This window comes from Meleagris gallopavo, chromosome Z, assembly GCF_905368555.1.
Source record: "Meleagris gallopavo chromosome Z, MGAL_WU_HG_1.1, whole genome shotgun sequence".
Taxonomy (NCBI): domain Eukaryota; kingdom Metazoa; phylum Chordata; class Aves; order Galliformes; family Phasianidae; genus Meleagris; species Meleagris gallopavo.
In genome coordinates this window covers 74435124-74457325 of record NC_139435.1, presented here as the reverse complement: position 1 = coordinate 74457325, position 22202 = coordinate 74435124, and the positions used below count along the sequence as shown (strand labels likewise).

Genomic DNA, 22202 nt, shown 5'->3' with positions numbered 1-22202 from the left:
GTTTGCAAGTACGTTGTCCATCCCTTGGTTTTCAGCCAGCTTTAGGATTCATGCAAAGGGGCTCTTGCACAGGGGGTGCTTGTCATCACTGGAAAGAAAACACTCTCAAGTAGAAACTGTACAAATTTACAAAGCCTGTACAAAGTACAAACTCCATCTCAGCTTCCAAAACTCCCATTTTCCTCTGGGGACACTGTAATGGTTCCACAGTTTGCACATTCACGGGAGTAAGTAGCAGAGAAACAAAGAGGCAAGGCTTGAGCTTACATTGAAAACATAGAGACCATTCAACTTCTTCAAAACATCAAATTACGTTGTTGCTTTATTTTTGTTTGTTGTTTGTTTTTTCTCCCAGTGTGGAAATTTCAACATACAAATAAATAAATATAATAGCTAAAAGACAAAGATTGTGTTATGAAGTAAAAATGTAAATGAGACGGTTCAGGGCTGCAGGACACATTATATCCAGCCTCACGTAAAAGCTGAATGTATTCATTTTATTTGTTTAAGAAGAGCAGGTTATGAAAGCTTATTCATCAGCAAAAAAACATAACTTCATCCAATGAGTGCAAACAGGTTCGGGACTGAAACACTGCCATGTATGTGAGCATACAAATAATAGTGAACAGAATTGTTGGTTAGAAATGCTGCTGAGGTACATTAGAGATTGAAATGATATTTCTGTGTCTTCAAAGCCTCACCAAAACTTGGGAAATCAATTATATCAACCATGTAGTTAACATCTTATTCCATACATCTGTGTACCTAGCACTGTCAGTTGTACTCAGATTTTCATATTGCCTCTGAATGATGGTCATCCTAGGAGCACAGTGTTACAGAGAAAGAAACATTTAGAAGAGTTTAGTTCCTTACTGGAGGTAGATCAAGAAAGTCTTTAAGTTTGGAACATCACAGGAGCGCTATGGAAAGTGTATGGCTATGCCACATACTTGATATAATACGCATACTTAAAATAAGATTTAATTTATTATTCCTAAACAATTATCTCTGTCCTTTCCTCTTCTCTCTTCACAGATATAGAATGCATTTTTCAGGCACAAATTTGTAAGTAGAAAACTGATTACGCTGTCGCCTACTGAGCTGAAAGTCTGGAACTGCTGATGGCTGCAGCAGCTATACTCCAACTTAATAAACCGAGTCCAACCTATAGTCTGCCTGCAAAGTGACACCATCAGCCATGCTAAATGGGAACACATCTTTATAAGCTGGGGAAATTAACTCAAAATACAAAATGTTTTGTTAAGACTTCTGAATTCCTTCTGCCTTTCTACTGAAATACACCAAACAGTGGAGCTAGGTTGTGAAGCTAGTAAGTCTCTGGTTTACTGATGTTTGGAAAGTTTCTTTGAATAGTAGTGGAAATACTGCAGCTGTCACTTCAAAACCATATATCGTTAATTTTTAAGTAGTAAATAATAGAGTGGAATATTTCTCCCTTGAAATAGATCAGGAAAGATTCCTTTATAAAAGTTTCAGAGGAAATTACTTTTTCAAAGCAACAGACTAAGGAGTTTCCTAGCATTAGCACTACACATAAACATCAAAGCTCAGTCCTTGGAGTCTATAATAACAGCTAAGCAGCTGCTTCTTCCTGTCTTGAGATATTCGACTGCAGTTGCTCAACTCTCACTCCCCTAAAAGTGTTAAAGCCCTTTCTTAACTCTGAAAAATGCCCATTTATGCATATGTTATTCAAACTGACCATAGACCTGTCAAAGTTGAGTGCTTTTTATTCCCAAAGGGAAAGCACAGTTGCAGTTTCTCTCCAAGTATATAACGTCGGTGTAATAAATGCAGAGAAAGTGGTTCATTCTGGATGCTAGACACACACAAGTACTAGCTTTCTTGTCCTTGTCTCTCTGCAGACAAAAGACCTCAGCACAAAGAACACAATGTCAACCAGAACCTGCTCAGATTAACCAATTAAACATTGACTTGCTAGCATCCCTGAAATCTTTTCCACATTAAGTTAGACCTGTTTTGGAAATACTGTGGTTCCCAGAAGATTTAAACCAAAGAGAAATAAGCATACTTCTTGGGTCAGAAAACAAGTGACATTTAGAATAAATTAGATGAATGAGGTCTGTGTTAAGATAGAACAACAATTTATCACCACAGCTGAACACACAAAGGTAATTTGTGAAACTGCAATGTTTATTAAACCAATTACAAACAAGTGCATTTTAAAACAGTCTGCTTCTAGGCTTGAGAAGAAGATGAGATTTCTTAACATTTTTTTTTTCTTATTTTATTTTTTTTCCTATTTTTTCTTTTGTGATTTCTAAGGAGTGCCTATTTCAATTTGATAACAAATAAGTCAAGATTTGCTCCAGAAATTGTGTAAATTACAGAGATACTGTTATTAAACTAGGTTATTCATACAGAAAAAAAAAAAGAAAAAAAAAGAAAAAAAAAAGCAGCATGAAAGTTTGTGATGTGTTTTCAATAAAGATCTTTTACGATCACCAAGGGTGCTGCTTCTCAGATAGATCTTACATTTGCTAGTAGCTGACTTAACCTGTCACTGAATAGGAATGAATTGGTCTAAGCTTGAATTAAGCTTATTAAAATCTACATGGCAGAAGCATACTTGTGGGGTGTTTTTAGTTGCTTTTTATTTTGCTTTCTTTGTTTTCAAAAATGAGGCCAGAATAATACAGATATTTTCTAGGGATAATTTTTAATGCATTTTGTTCTGGAATCAAGGGGAGTATCTTTTTTTCCTCCCTTTTCTTCCACTTCTTTAATACTTTAATATGCTACGAAGTTCTCTCCAGCATAAATGTTTCACAATAAATGTTCTTTATATTAGATAACTAGCAGAATTTATGAATGTTTTTGAATGTGTATATTTTTGTTGCATGTAATTTAACAAGGACCAGAGCTTTTCTCTCTTTTTTCTCTTTCTTTCTCTCTTTCTTTCTCCTCTGTTTGTCTATCTATTCAGTTTGCTAAGACCATTCTGTGTTCTGAGGTTGCCCTCCAGCACATGTTACTGCTTTTAGCACAGTATCTTCTTCCAGTGTACTAATTATACCCTAGTCCATTATCTAGGTCATTAGTGACTGAAATAGTACATGATTGGGAGCAGAGCTTTGGGGAATCCATACTTGATTTTCTCTTCTATTCTTGTTGTGAGCTATTGATAACTGCTCGGTGAAGTCATGCAAGTGTGGGATATTTTCATTAAGCTCTTTCTCTGCCCTTATTCTCTGTAATAAAGTGGCGATATGAGGTTGAAAATCCTTTTTAAACTTCTCAGACCTGAAGTCTTAATACTTCAGTAGCTGAAAGGGTCTGAAGGTTGTATCTACTGCTCTTCAGAGATCCTAATATTTCAGTATCCTTCCTGGCAAACAGTTTGCCCCTCTGAATTCAGTAAGTCACCCGTTCTGGTCTGATCAGTTAAGAACTTAATGTGTTGCTGCAGAATTCGGAAAATTCATGAAAAATGAAAATATATACTTATATTTAAAAGATTCCCTTTAAAGGTGAGCAAGAACACTTAATAAAGGTTTTGATTCTAGAAAACTTTTTATGCTAGATCTGTGCCTGTCAACTTCAAAAATTTTGGTTCAAAACTGTGTTCAAAAAAGAGTTATTTTATTATGAGACAAGGGTGGGTTTTGTTTTTTTGTTTTTTTGTTTTTTTCCCCAGTGATAGAGTGATTATGTGGTTCTTTTCATTGACTTGGATACCATTTTGAGAGCAGAATAGAAGAATCTCATTTCAGAGAACAGATCTATAATTCTGTGCACCTAGCGAAAAACAAGCAAATTGACACCCTACCATGAGTAGCCAGAGGAGATCTTAGAAGAGAGTTCATAATGATACTGTTGCCATATTGCATGTCTGTAAATAATTAATTAAGCCAACCACCCTTTTATTTTAAGCAAATACCAGCAGATGTCTTCCTAAATTGGATGCAGGCAGCAATTTTCATCAAAACATTTTTTTAATATGACACTTTAAAAGAGCAACATTTTTCTCTTTTTGATTTTGAAGCATTATTGACTCTGATAATTCACATGTGTAAGTTCTGTTACACATAACTTTTTTTATTGTTTTTCATCTGCTTTTTCCAGATTTTTGCTAAATGATGGATTTCACAGTGAACTGCAACAGGGCAGAAAATAACAAAAGAAATTCACAGGCAATGTTCTGGTTTCTCAGACAAAGCTGATTTTTCTTTGATAGTATCAGCTCTTTCCCAGCTGATCTCAGGATAGGCAATTAGAAGAACTGAGCAGTTTTGCTCAAGCCTGAAATAGTAATTACGTAATATAAGACCTGCTGTTTAAACGTTATCTTTGTACTTAGGAAAATCAATGAACAGAACTAAACAGGTAATAAAAAGAGACAACTGTTGTGGGGAAGTCCAAGCAAAAGGTTAAGGTTAGTATTTACACAGCTGATGATGCCCTAATACTCAGCTTGTAAAGTCAGGTCATGCTTTTCATACAACAACAACAACAAAAAAAAAGATAGTGTGTGAAAATGTGTAAAACACGTTCTGATCTGTGACCTTGTGTTCTCTTCACTTCCTCAGTGGTGTGGAGAAGACTAAGTTGAGATTAAGAAGCAGTATTTTAATATTTGCTGTTTCCAGTTTGCATTTTGCAAACACCTTGTGTTTCAGATTGGTAGCAGCTTTACACCATGCAGCCATTTGTTCATTGCCCTCCTGGGGGGATGAGGCAGAGAAGTGGAAACAAAATAGAACTCATGGGCTGAGGTACAAGCTATGTACTAAGAGAAAAAAAAAAAAAGGAAAATAGAAACAAAAATGTGATGCATGGCATGAGACAGCTCTGCGCCTACTTCAGGCACCTGTCCTGCCTCTGCCCTGACCCTGTCCCATACCAATAGGGCAGTGGCCTTTCCCTGTAGAGAGACCAAGCTCAGCCTCGTGGCAGGTGCACTCCCATCACTATGCCACAACAAAAACATCAGTGCCTCAGCTGAAACCACAACACACCTCTTCCCATCAGCATTTTTTTCGCGTTCAAATTCACTCAGTATAACTTTTCCTTACACACACTGAGTTTGTTCTGTTTGCCTTCCCCTGTGTTAAACCTTTTAAATAGGAAATCAGGATGCTAAGCATATAAAAAGCAAGTGTTTTTTCCTCTCTAAGTTCTGAAAACTACAGTAAAATATTCCACATAAGCATGATTTCTGTCAATATTTTTTAATTGCTCTGTAACTTACCACTACTGTGAAGTGCTTCTAGCAATCTGTGTCAAACAGTGTAACTCTCCGATCAGTTATTAAGGTAGTTTTCAAGTTTTTATTAAGCTTTACAATGAAAGCTTCTTGACCTTTAGAAAGTTTCATAAAGGGATTGACAGATAGACGCACTATTTATTATTACAAATAAATAATATGTGTATCAGCATATTCATTTTGTTAGTGCAACTGATGTTTCAGCACTGTTACAATGATATTTTGCTTCATAAGACTTTGAATCAGAAAAATCATTCTTCGTATGAATTACATAACTTTTATAATACAATAAGTAGAATGGAAATGAGTCTGGTTTGCTCTTTTAAATCACAGTTAGATACTATGTGTCTGTAGTAGTGAAGTTTACTCTGAAGTTTTTGTGGGGGGAAAAATTATAATTAAATCCATATTTTCCTATCCATCCCTCTAATATCATATATTAGATATATCATAATGTCTTTGGCTTCCTTTCTTTGTAAGCAGGGTTGGTGAACTGCAAAAATGCTATGGGTAAATATCTTAAGCATCATACAGATGAAGTGTAAAATCTAATTGTAAGGTTCTTAGGATCTTATGTCAAAAGAAATTTTTAAACCCTTCTAATCTCACAGGCTCTGTCACACCATCTCATTTAGTTATTTTTGCATTGAATTGACTGTACTTAGACTGGATTTATTGAGAAATATAATATTTGGAACTTCCTTCAGCTGTACGTTATTCATAAATTCAACATGGCAAAGTGTGGGATTCTTTACGTTCATTCACCTGTATCTAATTTAAGCTTCTTCTCATGATTTCTCTGAATAGCTTATACTTGAATTTAATTTCTGAAATATAAGTAGCACTGCAGACAATGAACATATGTGTGCAAAGGTAATTTCATAGTTAAGCACTGTCAGGATAATGGCCTTACTTGAAATGAGAATTGGCTTCGTGGTGAGATATCGCAATGTATTTTCTGATTATTATAAATATTACAGATGAATTTTGATTTACCTATACAATTTCATACACACAAATTACTCACTCTTGAACACTGATTGAAGATATCCCATTAACTTAAAAATCCAGGAAATGAATCACTTTGCCAGAATGGAGGTCTTGATATACTTGGCAAAATGGTGAGTTAGTTTTGCGTGTGCGGTAAGGAGGGGGTGAGGATAGCCTTGTAGGTTCTGTCTTTTAATTTTGGATATAATAGATTATTTAATCATTCTAACGTAGCCTGAAAATTGTGTAATGTATGTCAGACTGACAGTGTGCTGATCTTTCTGATTGCAACTGAAATCTCCTTCAGAAAGATTTACCTTGTTAATAACCACAAGCCATTTTAAGTCACAGTCAGTTTTCATGGAAACAGCATAGAGATTATGGAGTTGGTTTTTTGCTTGTTTGTTTCTTTTAGTTTTTGTTTTCCTTTCCCAGTGTCTACACTGTTGTATTTTCAATACGAGCTCGTTGATTAAAATTGTATTATACACTCATACTTTGAGAACGCTCACAAGGTTGTGACTTGCTTCTCTTCCTCTTGCCCCCAACCCCTGTGCTGAAACATTACAAGAGGAAGAAAGACTGTTACCCTGTGTCAGTCAAGGCTGTATAAATGGTTTTGAATTAAACTGACTCAGTTGGGAATCAATTCATTTCAACTGCATTTCACTTACTCTAAGCTCGCTAGATAGTTTTAAGTGGTCATCTGAGAATGCAGGCATATAAACAAGCAAACACACAGCAAGCATAGATAGATATCCTTAAGCAGACAAAATGTTTCTTTGAAAATGAGTAGTAGCACATCCCAAGTGGCTAGGAGTAGAGAGGTTTCACAGAATCACAGAATGGGCAGGGTTGGAAGGAACCTCAAGAATCATGAATCTCCAACCTCCCTGCCACATGCAGGGCCACCAACCTCCACATTTAAATGAACAGGTCCTTAACATTACAAAGCGTTAGAGCTCTGGATGAAATCCTAACTTCAGGATGTTTCTCCAGGGAATATGATTTGATTTCAAGGAGAAAAGCTTTTTGCCACTGATGTTTAAAACATTTCTAAAAAAATAATTCTCTTTGAAAATGTGCTTTTTTCCTTATGGTTATTATTTTAAAAAGAAAATATAATTGATATTTTTTAATGATCTTTTCAATTTGACATGGAAATTTTCTTTGGAATGAATGTTCTCCTGCTAAAAAAATATGCTACAGCCTCATTTTGTGTGTTTTACATAGCAGTGTCATGAACAAGAAACCAAAAACTAAGGAAATCTTATCAGAGAGTTGAGAAACATTCCAGTCTCTTGAATAAAAAATAGTGATTTTGCTTCACACTTTCATGTCATATCCTATACTTGGGAATACAAGAAAAATTCTTCACAGCAGCAGCTATGAAGCAAGATAAAGAGCATGAGAAAGCAAGGCTGAGCACCAAGAGCATCTCCAGAAGTGAAAAGCAAAAGGAATGGCCTATGACTTGACTGGATAACCAACTCTATACGTGATTGAGTGTGGAATACTTTCTTGACATGTAAAGGCAGATGGGAAAGCTAAAAAAGGAAACTTGTGAATGTATGTAAGTTTTGTGGGAACCTGTAATAAAGGATTTGGATCATTCACATCTGAGTCAGTGCCTGGTTGCCACACTATGCCTTTTTTTTTTTTTTTTTTTTTGAAAACTAAATATTCTTGATCTTCAGAAATCTGATGCACCCTGCACGTTAACCAGAGAAAGCTGAAAGAAAGTCTGTGCTGTTTTACTAAGCAGACAGGGAAAAAGAGTTACCCTGCCTTGGTTAGGTTAGATAAATTAGTTTGAGCTTTTCTTGGATGAACAGATGAAATAAAGTAGACATGCTATGCCAATACTTTAATTACTGGAACCCAAGATTGTTCATATATGCATTTTGCTTGATGTTGGTTTTCAAGATTTAAGCAATTTCCTCTGTTCTTTGGGCAGAATTTCATTTCTTCGTTGCTTATGTTGTTGTCTTTGCTCATGTTATTCTTTTTTTTTTCTTCTGTCTTTCTTTTTTTCTGTCTTTTAGGAGTGAATGGATGAAAACCCACGCTGAATACTATATGCAGGCATTAAGATAATCTTCCCTCGCTGAATTAGCAGTGCATTTACTCTTCAGTAGATGTTCTTCAGAAGATTCTGGTTAGAAGAAATAGTTCAACTAAGCTTCTAACTGTTCCCTTCCATCCAGCAGGCAAATACAGGGCTAACCTATGTTGCCCTTGTACCTCCACTGCACATTTCATAAATTTAAAGAAAGTCAAGAATTTTTCTTCCTCTGTACTTAAATATCAGACAAAATCTTTAATGTTGTCTGATGATTTTGTTTGGTTTGTTTCTGTTTGCTCGTTTTTATAAAGATAAAATGATTTCTGATTTGTAAAGACAGATCTGCTCCAACTTCATGTAATTCCATTCGTTCTTTCTAAGCCAAGTATGTTGTCTGAGGTTCTGTAGCATCAGACATCTGGTTGCCAGGTTGTCCAGCTGTGAGCAGAACTGGTGTTTTACCTAAAGCATATTACCTACTCTAACACTTAATTACTATAAAACTGTAATTTAGTTTTCTGCAGGCTATTGCAATTTGTATGTTACGAAGTTTATAGAAATGGAAGGATGGCCATTAGTATTACAGTTAGGCCATACTGTTAAAAAATTAGCATCAGGACTTGTAATATTTTGGTTTTAACTTCTGAATGCCTGTCACATTCAGTCATTACACTATCTGCCAGTATTTTTGATACAGATAATTTTTCTTACTTACTATAAAAGAGAGGAGAAGTAAAACCATAACATGAGCATATAGAATTCTACGGCTTTAGAAGCATGTCTTCCTTTTACAGTGGTGAAGATACTTTTGTTGGGAGTAATTTTGCAGTTTGTTTAAATATGTACAATAGGTTCATACTTGCACTGACTGAGAACACAGTCTTCAAAACTGAGCAGATTGTTGCCCATTGTAGAAACCATTTATTCTCAAACTATTTTAGATCAGTGAACAAATCACTAGAAAACATCAAAAAGTTGTTTTTAATATTAATAAGAATGCTTTTCCTGTGGCTGCTGGTACAAGAGTCACATTGATCTAATCATTTTGCTGATTGAATCATTCTTTGCCCTACTTCTCTCAGTAAGCAGTGTTTTCTCCTGACTTCTCTTAATTGATGAAGTAAGAAGGCTGGTTTTTATACTCTAGTTTCTGCAAAACTTTAGAGTAGTATGGCTTGATGGCCAGGATAGGATAAGCCCTGACAAATGTAAGAAATGGGAAGTGAATACTACATAAATGAGCTGTCAATTTCTTTTCTTATTAACTGGCAGTGTGGTATGCAGTATGATATTGAAGCAGCTGCTGTGAGAAAGGTGAAGTTTCTTAACCTATATTTAATTTTTAACTGTAAATGTTTGGTGTTTTTCCTTTGACAGTTAAAGTATGAATATTATGAACACTGAGCAACAGCTGACTTGTTTATGCACTGACTTAATAGGCTTGACTCTTTAGCACAGTAAAATTATTTTGCATAGCACTGACAGAATTTAGCTTAGCACCAATTAAGCTGGTGTAAATTTCTCAGCATAAGCAAAATTATATGGAGTCACAGAATTCTTGCTATGCTTATTGCTGAGGCAAGGAAAAAAAAAAAAAAGAAGAAAACTAACATATCTATGTCAACTGTGGCTATATCAGTGTGGTTTTTTTTTTGTGCTTGGGGACAGATCAAGAGAGTCCTTAAGCACCTGTCCATCGTGTACATTAGTCTGCTTTTATCTAGAAGTGGCAACTGGATTGAGATATTGGTACAATTAGTCTTTTAAGTCACTGTAAATATGAGCCTCATGCAGATTCATTTCATGGCAGCGTAGGGCTCTTTAGCATTGTTTACTGTGTACCACATACCTAAAAAGCACATCTCTTGCCCAATAATGTGTATCAAACTTCCCATTTTTAATGTCCAGAGTGCTGAGATGTGTATGGTGGTGTCATATGCTCTGGCTTTTTGAAATTTCTCTGTGTTATTTGATCTAAATGTTCATTCTTCTTGTATTTTCTGCTTAAGCCCTGTAACCAGGGCCTCTTTCCAGTTCTTTCAAATGAACTTTACAGCACAGTTCCAGACATTGTTCTTTGTGCGTTCATTGTCATCAAAGTGGAAAACGAATAACACAGTCACTGGCATAGACAGTCCTTTCTTTGTGTGCATGGAACAGGTTGCTCTGACCTAACCACAGCATAATATTTTAATGTAACAATTTAAGCTCAGTCTTTCTTAGTAAAATTTAGGAGTTTGCATGGCTGGCATGTTGTGTAAAAATATATAGTGTACTGATACTCTTTCCTTTGTCTTTTATTTATTTATTTGTTTTGCTTCATGCTATCCTTCTTTCTACTCTCCTTTGTATCTGCTCATCTAAGGAAAAGCAGACTTCATATTTCTTGCACAAAATTTAATATCTTTTTACTTTTTTTTTTTTTTTTTTTTTTTTGCCAGCCTGGTAAATAGTGGAAATGAAAATTTCTTATTGGAAAGTAGCCTACTGTGCTCCAGAAAGTCACCAGGATAAAAGCTACTCTGTTCTTTGAGAGGAGCAGACTGCAAACTGAGTTAGAGGGGGGTGCAAAATAAGAAGTAAAACATAATTCATCCTTAATGCAATGCAGTACTGGAAGGCAGAGCTCCCTTCAGCCTTTGCAGTCTTCTTTGGCATTTACAATACTCTCTGTTCTTCCTGACAATAAATCTTCCTAGTCACTCATGTTGTCACCTTATGGACTCTGTTAACTTTATTTTTTTTATGGACTTTTGGGTGTAGATTGTCACCTTCTCAAATAACAAAGCTGAAAAAGAAACAATATCAAAATATATAGCGGATGCACAAATGTACTTTAGGAATGGATGCCTTATGGACACAGAGCTATCATCACACTTCTATAACCACATTTTTACTGCCTCATTCATCATACATGTGTGGCTTGCTGGCAGTACACCCGGTCCCTGTAGGGTAAACTTCTATTCTGAGTTCAGATCAGCCCAGTGCATCTTTTTACCCTGCATGTTTGGCTTTTTTTTGCTTTTTTTTTCAGTCTGACATTTCAAATCTTTTCTCTTGTAAATGGTATAAACAGCATTTTTGTAATCTACCTGATGTGCAGCTGAAGCATGAGTGTAGTAATGGAAGAGTAGCAATGGCTTCTCTATCTATAGCCTTAGAAAGAAATTCAAGGTCTTTTTGACAGTGTTGAGAAACATCTGAAAATTGCTAAACCTGTGATGTTAGTGTAAAATTTGCAGGAGTAACAGTTTTTTTAAATGTTGCCAATGCTTGTTTGAGATAGTGTTGTATAGAATTTTACTGGTTTGGTTTCACATGAATCTACTCAAATGGAATTCCAAACTGGACAGCTGAGTAGCTGGATGTACAAGGACTTGAATGAGACAAGAAGGAATGGCAGCATGTCAGCCAGGAACTTGCTGCCTTACAGCAGGAGAAAATATTCATGTCTCTCCCCTAATAGGGATTAATTGTACCTTAGGGCATTTTCAGAGATGTTCAGAAAGCTGCCATTTCATGGAATTGGGAATACTTATACAGAACTTACATTCATGAGGTTTTGTTACAAATTATTTTGGTTTTGCTATGTATGTTGTTTTATTATGTATTTTGTTATGTATCTTGACTTTTTCTTTCTCTGCTTTTCCCAATTTTCACTTTTCTATATTTACAGTGTTTAATTAAGATGAGGAGGGCATAACTAATCTCTCTTTATTCTGTTTATTTTCATGAATTCTAGGCACTATTCTCAATGATTAAGTTTGCAGTTACCAACAAAAAAAAGCACAAGGAAGGCTCAGAAGTCTTTATTACGTATACTGAAGGGCTTTCACTATCTAAGATATATTTATCAAGTAAATCTCAGAATGATGTGCAACCTTCCTGTTTATGGAGTTCCAAAATACATGCTTTCTCTGAGATAAGTGACTTTCTTTCACGGCAAGGGTTTTCAGGACTGTTCTGGCTGTTCAGGATCCCTAAACTGATCACTGTGTACATAAGTTACATAAATACACTTATTTTTGGGAGTACATGAAGCATCAGCTTATGCACATCCAGAGGATAAGATGCTGCCTGAGTTTCTACTGTTGTTTTCACTACTGCATAATCTATAGTGGGACGCTGTTTAGTCAGTAGCTTTATTAATATGAGACTCTGAAAGTTTTTGCCAGATTGTTGTCACTTGAATTTACAATACACTTCAGTTAGGAATGCTCTAGAGGCCCTCAGATTTGATATAGGAAAAGGAATATGCCATGCAGCCTTAGTTGTCATAGCATTTGTAGTTCATTTGAACTGTTTCTGGAGGGGAATTAATGAGGAATGATAGTCAAAGAATTTTGTTTATATGTACAGACTTTTAAGAGTAGTCCTGTACCTGGCTCTTCTGCACTTGCCAATGTAGAGTAATGCTGGGAAAGATGATTTTTTCTGAGCTCAACAAAGGTCTATCAAGGCAAAAAAACCCAAACAAACAAAAATACCCTATAGTAGTTCTGTAGCTTCTTGCAAATGTTCATGTAGCAGAAACCAAAGAACACAGCTTCAGGCAGGAACAAATCAAAAATTTAAATAAATGGAACTTAGCCAAAGAAGTATAACAAAGAGCAGATAAAAAAGAGGATGTCTGAAGTGTAAGTAGGATTTTCACCACAGAATGTACTCCTCAAACATCTGAACGTGGGAAAGGGCAGTAAAAAATAAAAACTGGATATCTTTGCTTAGGAGAAAGAGAAATGTTCTAGATGAAAAGACTTTTGTGCGCTTAGAAACTCTAATAATTTTTTGATCAATATTTTTGAAAAGAAAAAAAAAGAAAATGTGAAAACTTATGAAGGATCCTATTGAAATGAGTTACATTTCCATATCTGATATGCAAGAAACTAAAACATAGATTCAAATGTTCTGAAGCTCTTTTTTCTTGCAACCATAGATACATAATTCTCAATGAAATAAAATGACGAGAAATCCAGCAGGGACAGAAATGCAATTAAAACTACCAACTCTGATTGCTTTATATCATGATCAAAAGAATGTATTACACACCCTTTTCTACTGCATTGTACCTCCAGAACGCTGGTGAGTAAGGAAACAGCCTATCAGTCACAGCAGAAATACATGACTTTTAAATGGAAAACTAATTTTAGTATAGACCAGGATGTTATCGCTGACACTGTACTCATTACAAAAGAGAAATCAAGATGTCAACCCGATATGAACTGCCTAATCATGTTTATATATAATTTGCATTTTAAAAAGCAATATCCAATGGCAATGGTTCAGGTATAAAAAATATCTTAATAGTCAGTAACTGACTAATGAAAACTACAGTAATAACAGTTTAATTTGAAGAATTCTGCCTTGATGAGAGCTGTTACCAGGGTGCCCTATTCCCATGCTGAGAACATCCACAGCATGCTGATTTATAGCAGCAGTGCAGAACTGTTTAATGTCAGCACCTCTCGGCTGAAATAATAACAAACAGGAATGTTATGGTTTATTTTTCTGTATGAATTGTTCAGACTTTGTATGGTAAGCACCAACTCAATAGGGGATAATAGCTGCCATTCCCCAGGGAGCTGTAACTGAGGTTTAAACATTTTTATTGGCTAGGTTAGTATATCAAAATGAATCCAGAAAAAGTTGTGTTTTTTTCCTGTTCCATTTTTTCTTATCTCATTATTTTTGCTTAATTTTTCATCTCTTTCTAGAAAGCAAACTTAATTCCTGCAGCTTTGAAAGCTCCTTTTAGCTTTCAGCTGACCTTCTTTTCTGCAGTAGTTTAACTTATGTTTAATGTTTGTTGTGAACTGCAGACATCATTGTACAAATTCTTTCTCTTCTTACTTTGCCTTTTTCCCTTCTCCCTGCCCTGTAAAGCTTGGTAAATGTGAAGTCATTTTTAAAACTTCAAAAGCTTGAAAGGAAGATGTTATTTTGTAAAAAATGTAATGTAAATTGATGTTATAAATTGAAAGGGCTTTTTTGTTTGATTGTTTATGTTGTGTTTGTTGGAAGAGGTTGTGGGTTGTTTTAGTTTGGTTTTGGTTTTGATTTTGTTGTTTGTTTTTTACTTCTCTAGATTAGTTTAAAAACTTATCAAGTTTGTTGTTACTTTTATTATAGCTATGGAAATAATCAATTCCTTAGGAGCAGCACATTAAAATCTATTTTTGTTCACAATGCTATGTTAAATCGGTAGTTTGCAAAGTCTGTTCAAGACCTACTGCAAGTTAGGCATGGGGGAAATTCTTATCTCAAATCTTCTATCAGAGAATTGCAATATTTCTAACTTGTGCCTCTTAAGACTATTCTATATTTGGTAAATACTGACACATATTAGTAAGATTCTTTCACTGTTATTCCATTTGCACTGTGACTTTTTGTTTTCTTTGGAAATGTAAACAGTAGATTAGTAACTGACTAATAAACTGATGGGTGTGAAATTTTTTCCTATTCTGTAGAAGCTGATGCATCTCTTGATTACTGCATGAGTTCTGTCAGGGCCCCGTAAGACTCAATCCATAAGCTTGAATTAAGAGACTGAGGCACTAATTCTTTTTTATTTATTTACTGTAAAACAAACAAAAAAGTCTGTGATTGCACAGCTCCTTTGTTTTACTATTAGTTTGTGTTCTCTGCTGAGACATTTCACATGTGTGGCAATTTTTGCAGCACATCAGAGTATATTTGAAAGTTTCTCTTTTATGGTACTGGGGCACAGAGTAAACAGCAAGCATATCAAAGGACAACTGAAAACACACTAGTCTTCACACTGGAGTGCTTTAGAAAAGGCAACATTCATAGACAGATACATACACTGTCCAGGAGGCTGTACTCCAGGTAGTGCAGAAGAAAATTAAGTTAGTAATGGGAAAAAAAAAGGGGGGGTGGAGGGGTATAAAACAACAAAAGGTGTTTTGGGTTGTTTGTTTGTTTGTTTGTTTGTTTGTTTTTCAGGTAATATATGGTATAATAATGAAATACCTCTCTGGGTAAAAGAATTACCTCCTTCACAGTATTGAATGTCCCCTGGATGCAACACCACTGAAGATGTAGGCTGAGTAAGCAAAGTAGATTGCTCTTGAAAAATCATTAAGGAAATGCCTTAAGATAGGGACACACTTAAATAATTTCTCAGAAGATAATGCATTTCTTTAGGGAGGGGATTCTCTTTGAAATAATTTTGGAAAGGCAGAACGACATCCGTCAGCAGTTCTTTGTACTGTTTTAGAGCCAATTATCCTCCAAGGAGACAAGACTGGAACTTAAAATGAAAAGCATTTTTATTTGGAGATTTGATCATTCTCTTGAAAAGGCAATTTTCTCAATTCGATTTCTCTACATTATATTGAATGCTGAAGGTAGAAGATTATTTATTTGTTTGTTTATTTTAAATGTTTGAATGGATCCTGTTGCTCATTTATCTGCTAATATTCATATAAGTGGCTCAGGGGCAGGGTCCCGTAGTATCAACCTCGTGGCAAAAAAAATATATATATATTTTGTTCCTAGTGTGAGTTAACATGCTGGCTAAACTGTTCATGGGAACTTCTAGCAGCTGTTCAGTAAATTCGACCTTTCTGTCAATTTGTTGCGGGTACGAGCAGTGAAAATTGATGAGATCATCAGTTTGACTTAACAGCTGTGGAGTTCAGAGAGTTTCCGGTCCGTGTGAAGTTTGAAAAATGCCTGATTTGGATCCAAAACAGACCAAAATAATACAATAGAAAAATAAAATCCCCACCATTTAAAAATCCTTTTATTTATTTATTTAATTATTTTCCCCTATGGGATCCAGTCGGAAATTCCCATGCTCTGCATTTTAATTATTGCATATAAAGGCTGCCTGATTAAAATTGATATAATTAATGTGTTCCCTTTTTCATTTTTGATAGCAACTATAACGCATCATTTGCATCTAGTCTGTGAGGTAAAATATTTCACTTTGGATTTTAACTCTGTTTTCTTGCTTTGTTTAGAGTTTGCTTTCATTGCTTGGCTCTTTGAAGTTCAAAGAATAAAAGGTAAAGCCTTAAAGCTTGCTCTAACCTTTAATATTGTGATGACATGTATGTATTGTCACTCAGCTGATACCAATTTTTAGCCCACTTACATAACAGATAATTCATAACTGTATTTTATATTTCTCATATTTATGTCTGCTACTTTCTTATACATTTTAGTCAGCATTTGTTATCTCTTCTACATAATCTTAAAAGAAAATGCAACGTTTTGATGGCCACCGATTTATCTGAAGACAAGTATAGAAAAGCTTATTTTAAGGTGACATCTAAGCCAATAACTGCACTGTACAATTGACTTCAGGTCAATTTATATTGCAGTTCTGTTGGCTGGAACTGGTGTAAGACTTGTCTACAGCTCTCTAAATGCAACATATCCATGATCACAATATGACCTTTTGTCTTTTTATCTCTAACTGTCAAATAGTAGGGGGAAAAAAAAAAAAAGTATAATTAATCTGATGGCTGTGCTGAAAATACAAGGAGCAATCCAAATCCATTTAAGACATTTTTCTTCAGTAGTGGCACGATATGAAGCTAATGACTGATTTGATCTATTTCTGAAATCACTGCCTCTGCTGCCAACAAAAGCAGTTTGAAATAGTCTTGAAATCAAGCCCATAGTCCAAAAAAACCCCAAAAGACAAAAAACAAAAAACCAACAGAATAAAAAGGAACTTAACCTTCTCTTGTTGGTTGCATTTCTTTCATGTCATCTTTATATTAATCCCTTGTAGGGTTCTCTGAACCTTTGGTTCTCTGAACATATTCGCTAGTGCAGATTTCCACACTTTTCTCTGAAGTATGTGGTATAAACTACTATTTTGGGCAGAAGCTTCAATTTGATTCAAAAATCTATTTATCTCCTATATTTAGAATTGGAAAAAAACAAAGACTTGATACAAATCTGCAAATGATTTCCCCACGACTGATACCTGTAGTAAGAACTGGGGATCTGTTTAATTTACTACATCTCTTTTTATTTTTTGACATGTGCACCCATTACTAGGAGAGCAGCCGGGCTCTCAGGGATAGCCAATGACTTGGAAGAGCACTGCTGCCCTTTAATCTCCAATTTTCCTTTCCTGTAATAATTCTAATTGTGGATTTGGGCATTAAGTCAGCTGTTGAAATGAGATGAAAAACATCTTGACTATGTATACACTAAATATTTATTACATTTAGCTTGTATGATGTACGCTTAAAGTTAGCAGGAAAAGAACTGAATTCAGGAATCCAGATGATGGTTACCTGTCTTTTACTGATGAGGCCTAATTACACATTTTCCTCAGTTATATACACTTACTCCTTGCATTTGTGCCAGGATCTTCAACGATTTTTCTGTTCCTTTTCAAACATAGTGTAATTAGGTGACCTTTTGAAATCTTTGAAAAAGCTGTATGGGTTTTGTTTTTGCGTTTGTTTGGTTTTGCTTAGAAACTGAAGGAAATTTCAAGTTCAATTAAAGAATCTTCTTAGGAGCTTTTAAGCTCATCTTATGTTAAGATGATAAACTATTAGATAGAAATTTCATTCTTATGAAAGCAGGTCCATTCTTATGATAGAAGGAATTAGTCTCTGTAAGAATTATATTTAAGGAAATAGCAAATGCAATATAGTTGGGCAAAACTAATTATTACTTCTTAAGATTTGGCAGAATGCAGAGCAACATATGATTGCATGAATTGGTATATTGATTACAGAAAAAAAACAGAAGACCTCTATTTCATTCATTCTTTTCCCAAATTCTTTTGTTGCTAGCAAAAGACAACTATGGTGGGGGGCGGGGGGGAAGAATAAGGAAGACATATTCAGTTTGCTGTTGTAAAACGTTTGCAGTGGCAGTACAAAAACAGAGATACTTTTTTCCCTCCTGTTCTACAGATGACTATTTTGGTTTCAATGTCAAAAAAAAAAAAAAAAAAAAAAAAAACAGCAGGATTACCATGTGCTGAGTGGACTACATCGTCTGTAAGGAGTGACTGAGTATGAATATACTGTTAATTAGGTGGTAAGACTCTCTGTAAGCTCCTCCTCTCAAATGCTGTCTTCATAGGAACTTTGACCTCTGAAGGAATTAGTTGCATGATTGACTGACTGATGATGATTGACATCCATACACAATTAACTCTTCAGCTGCAACTGCTTATCAGCCACTGAAGGAGACTGCTGTTTTGAATATGTGATAGGGGTATACTGTTCTTTCCATGCCAGTGAACTTTCATAAAGCATGATAAGCTGGTAAGTTGAAGTCAGATTGAGAAGTGTGAGATATACAGTTTGTTCTTAAAATTAATTACATCCAAGCACTTAGAACAATATTGTTTCTTGATATAGTTCTAAGTAAAGGAAAAGCCTTCCTGCCCTTCATGTAGCTGAACATTTCAGGATGAGATCACAGGTGCAAGAAACAGCTTTAAATGTCTGATATTTGCACTGAAAATGCAAGTTCATTAACTGCAAAGGGACCATGCACAACACTTATGCAGGCCATTCCACCACCTCTCCTGCGCTACTCAAGGCAGTGAGTGAAGACGTCTCCCCTCTCTCCCCTATTTTCTTAGGGTAAATCATACTGGGAGAAGAGAAATATGCATGCTTACAAAGAATGACCATGTTCACTCTTTGAATAAAAGACTGGTAAAAAAGCATAGTGGGGCAGACTTTGAAAGCTTATTGTGCTAGAAATTGTGAATAATTCTTTCATATGTAGGTACAGAGCAACTCTGAACGTATCTAAAACTTCAGATGCACCAGTAAAAATGCTAATAACTGACCATGTCCTTTTAATAAAAATCTGCCACTATCTTCTCAGATTTTACAAGAAAAATCTCATCATAGATGCAAAATTCTTATTTTTCAGTATTAATATTTCAGAGATTATACAGTAAGGTCTGTGATCTGGGAACTTATTTTTTCACAGTGAATTTTCCTTTCCAATTCATGAATGGCCTGAATTGTTTAACTTGTACTTCCATTTATGTCTTGTTTGAAAAGCAGAGCATCTCATGATGAGTGCTTTTTATGTCTAAGGGACTGCATTTGAAATGGGGAAGTCAATGACTGAATTCTAATCGTCTTGAGAGGGAGGGGAAAAGAAGGAAAATGTAGACTTGTACTCTATTTTTTTGCATTCCATCATAGGCATATAGTCAAAAAGCTTCTTGTTAAATGAATCCTTATGGTAAATTTAGATTCTGATCTACAGAGAGTTTCTGACATACAAAGGGTTCATTGGGTGATGCAAGCTGAGTGCAGAAACCTAAATCCAAATCAAGAACAGAAAACATACATAAATGCTCCTTTTTAAGCACATTTGGCTAAAAATAGGTCAGTAACTTCTTGAAAAATGTAGCAGAAGGAGTATAGCTGTGCTGAGTATAGTGAGAGTTTATTTTGGATTTAAGTATAGTTTAAAAGTACCCACCTTTGAAATCCTAGATGAACTGCCCATCAGAAAAGGAGAATATATAGCAGGTCCTAAATGATCATGAAAGTTTTGGCATGAAATCATGCAATGCTCTCATAAGCAAACAATATAATAAATACAGGCTCATTAATTAACCATAAAGCAATAATAAATGATTTGTGTTGTACCACTATTAACATATTTCAAGTAAACAGTTTGGAAGAATTGGCCATGTGTGTTTACAGAAATAACTGCAAATGAAATATTTTATATAAGTACTGCTTTCCCACGTGGGATGGGCTGTTAAACAGAACTTTATTTATTTATTTATTTATTTATTTATTTATTTATTTATTTGAATGCTGTGTACTTAGAATAGCAGTATGTTAATGGAATTTTCACATTAGTTGCAAATGGCTAAATTAATATCCGGATTCATAACCTAAGTTTTGAGTAGATAGATTTAGTCAGGTTACTGAAATGGTGCTTTACTACAATACGAAACAATAGAAGTCTTCTTGTTGGTGGAGCATATATTGACAGCTGCATCTTTCAAAAGTGGGTTTCAGTAGGGCTTACATGCCCCAGTAGGAAGTGCTTTGTCATTCTGCAATTTTTTTACACAGTCTGTAGAACGGTAAAAATGCATTAGGTTCATTACACTTGCATAAACGAGCGTATTAAATAAATTAACATCTTAAAATTTTAAAGAAGCTGTATTGGTAGTAATCCAGAAAAATAGGTTTTCCTGAGAATGCTGGTTGCATTCTGATCCCATTGTAGTTACCAATAATAGTTTGTAAATAAAAAAATTGTGGGAACTCCAACTTTTTAAGAAATATTCAAGCCCTAATAAACATTACTTAGCTTGAACTTTTCACTTCGTCATCAGAATTGACCCTAGTCTAAAGAAATCTAAAGGAGATACTGTCATATGTCAAATTTCTACAAAATTGATTAAGTGAATGGGAAGAAATTTTGGATTGAATATGGTAAGATTATTACTACATTTTGCTAGCTCACGTTAGATTTTTTTTAATATAATGGAAAATGAAAATAATCAGGCAAGGAAGGGTTGTTTTTTTTTTTGTATGGAAGTACATTTTTTGAAAGGCTAAATGGATGAGGATGCATTAAAATACTATTTTTATCTTCACAAGATTTTTCAATTTATGAAATGTTCAACTTTTCACCCAAAACATACTCATATGTGGAGAGTCTTCCCCATCCCCCAGTCCTAACTGTGTTTATTGGAATAATTAGCAGATAACTGTGTGTTAAGCTCATTTGAAGCAAGTCTTCGGTTGTTTAATGTGGACTTTTTAAGTTTGGGGGTGGTGATAGTTTTAGATTTTGCATTTGGATTTTTTTTCCACGACACTTGAATTGATGGAACTCCACAGGTAAGAAAATGTTTTTCTAGCACAAAGACATTTGTCTCTACTGACATTCTTTTTTTTTTATCTTCTTGTTTTAGATTTGTAAGATCAAATGATGCTGTGTCTGTGCCTTTACAGCAGTGTATCTATGTTTAAACAAGGCTAAATGTCAGCTCTTGGAAGCTAGGATAGTGTCTTTGTCTGCTTATTTATCACTATCCCATTTAGGTCTCACTGGAATGCCTACATGCACCCTTATTTCAACAATGTTACTTTCACGTGAGTGTAGTTAAAACATTGCACAATCATATAAAAACGGTTTATATAACATCATTAATATTATTTATTTAACTTTTGCTTTTTTGTAAGAGTTTTTAGGTAGTGACAGAATTTTCTGTTTTCTACAATATGCTCGTTTTGGATGCTTGCCAAGTAGCAAAGTGAGTTGTTCAAAATAGACCACTGGCAAATCTACTCGTACTTAAAACTAAGCAGCTTTCGTATAACAGCAAAATTAGTTCTTTGATTTGCCTTCATTACAGCTTCTTCTTTCTCTTGCAGACTGTGATTTAATTGAGAGGCCATAGAAGAAATAGTGATACCTTCTGAGAAAAACATTCTACATGCAAGATGAAGAGAGGTGTCTGCCTCTGGGATGATTTTCTTCTTAATCATCTCTGGGAGATGTCTGACTTCATCTGCTGTAGTGATAAATATCTGGGAAAACATAACTCTGAAATGTATGTGTAAGAGTAAGATGTTACTATTTGGAATATTGCTTTTACTTAACTAGATTTTGTCTTGAGCTGCCTGGTTCTGGGAATCCAAGCCTTGTCTTATCCTCAGGGGACATGAGTCTATTTAACTTGTCTGAATTGTTATAATTATTCTTAGCAGAACACACATTGCCATTGTTATTTGCAGTGCTGAATTAGTATCTAAAGCAAAAGCAATAAACAGAACAGAACCTGAGACAGAAACTGAGAACTGAAAGAGAAATTCATATTTGAATAAAAGATGTAGAAAAATAGAATTTGCAGAAAAGCAAAGAGAAAACAGAGTATGCAGAAGTGGAAATAAGGAG

The 22202-nt window shown here is 34.9% G+C and overlaps 1 long non-coding RNA gene across 1 annotated transcript; it reads left to right on the top strand.

Moving 5' to 3' along the window:
• The first annotated feature begins 15242 nt into the window (after positions 1-15242).
• LOC146542398 (uncharacterized) lies at positions 15243-18565 on the top strand. Its single transcript, XR_014880556.1, has 3 exons — positions 15243-15370; positions 16289-16333; positions 18387-18565. It is a non-coding gene; the product is annotated as an uncharacterized LOC146542398 (long non-coding RNA).
• Positions 18566-22202: the final 3637 nt, after the last annotated feature.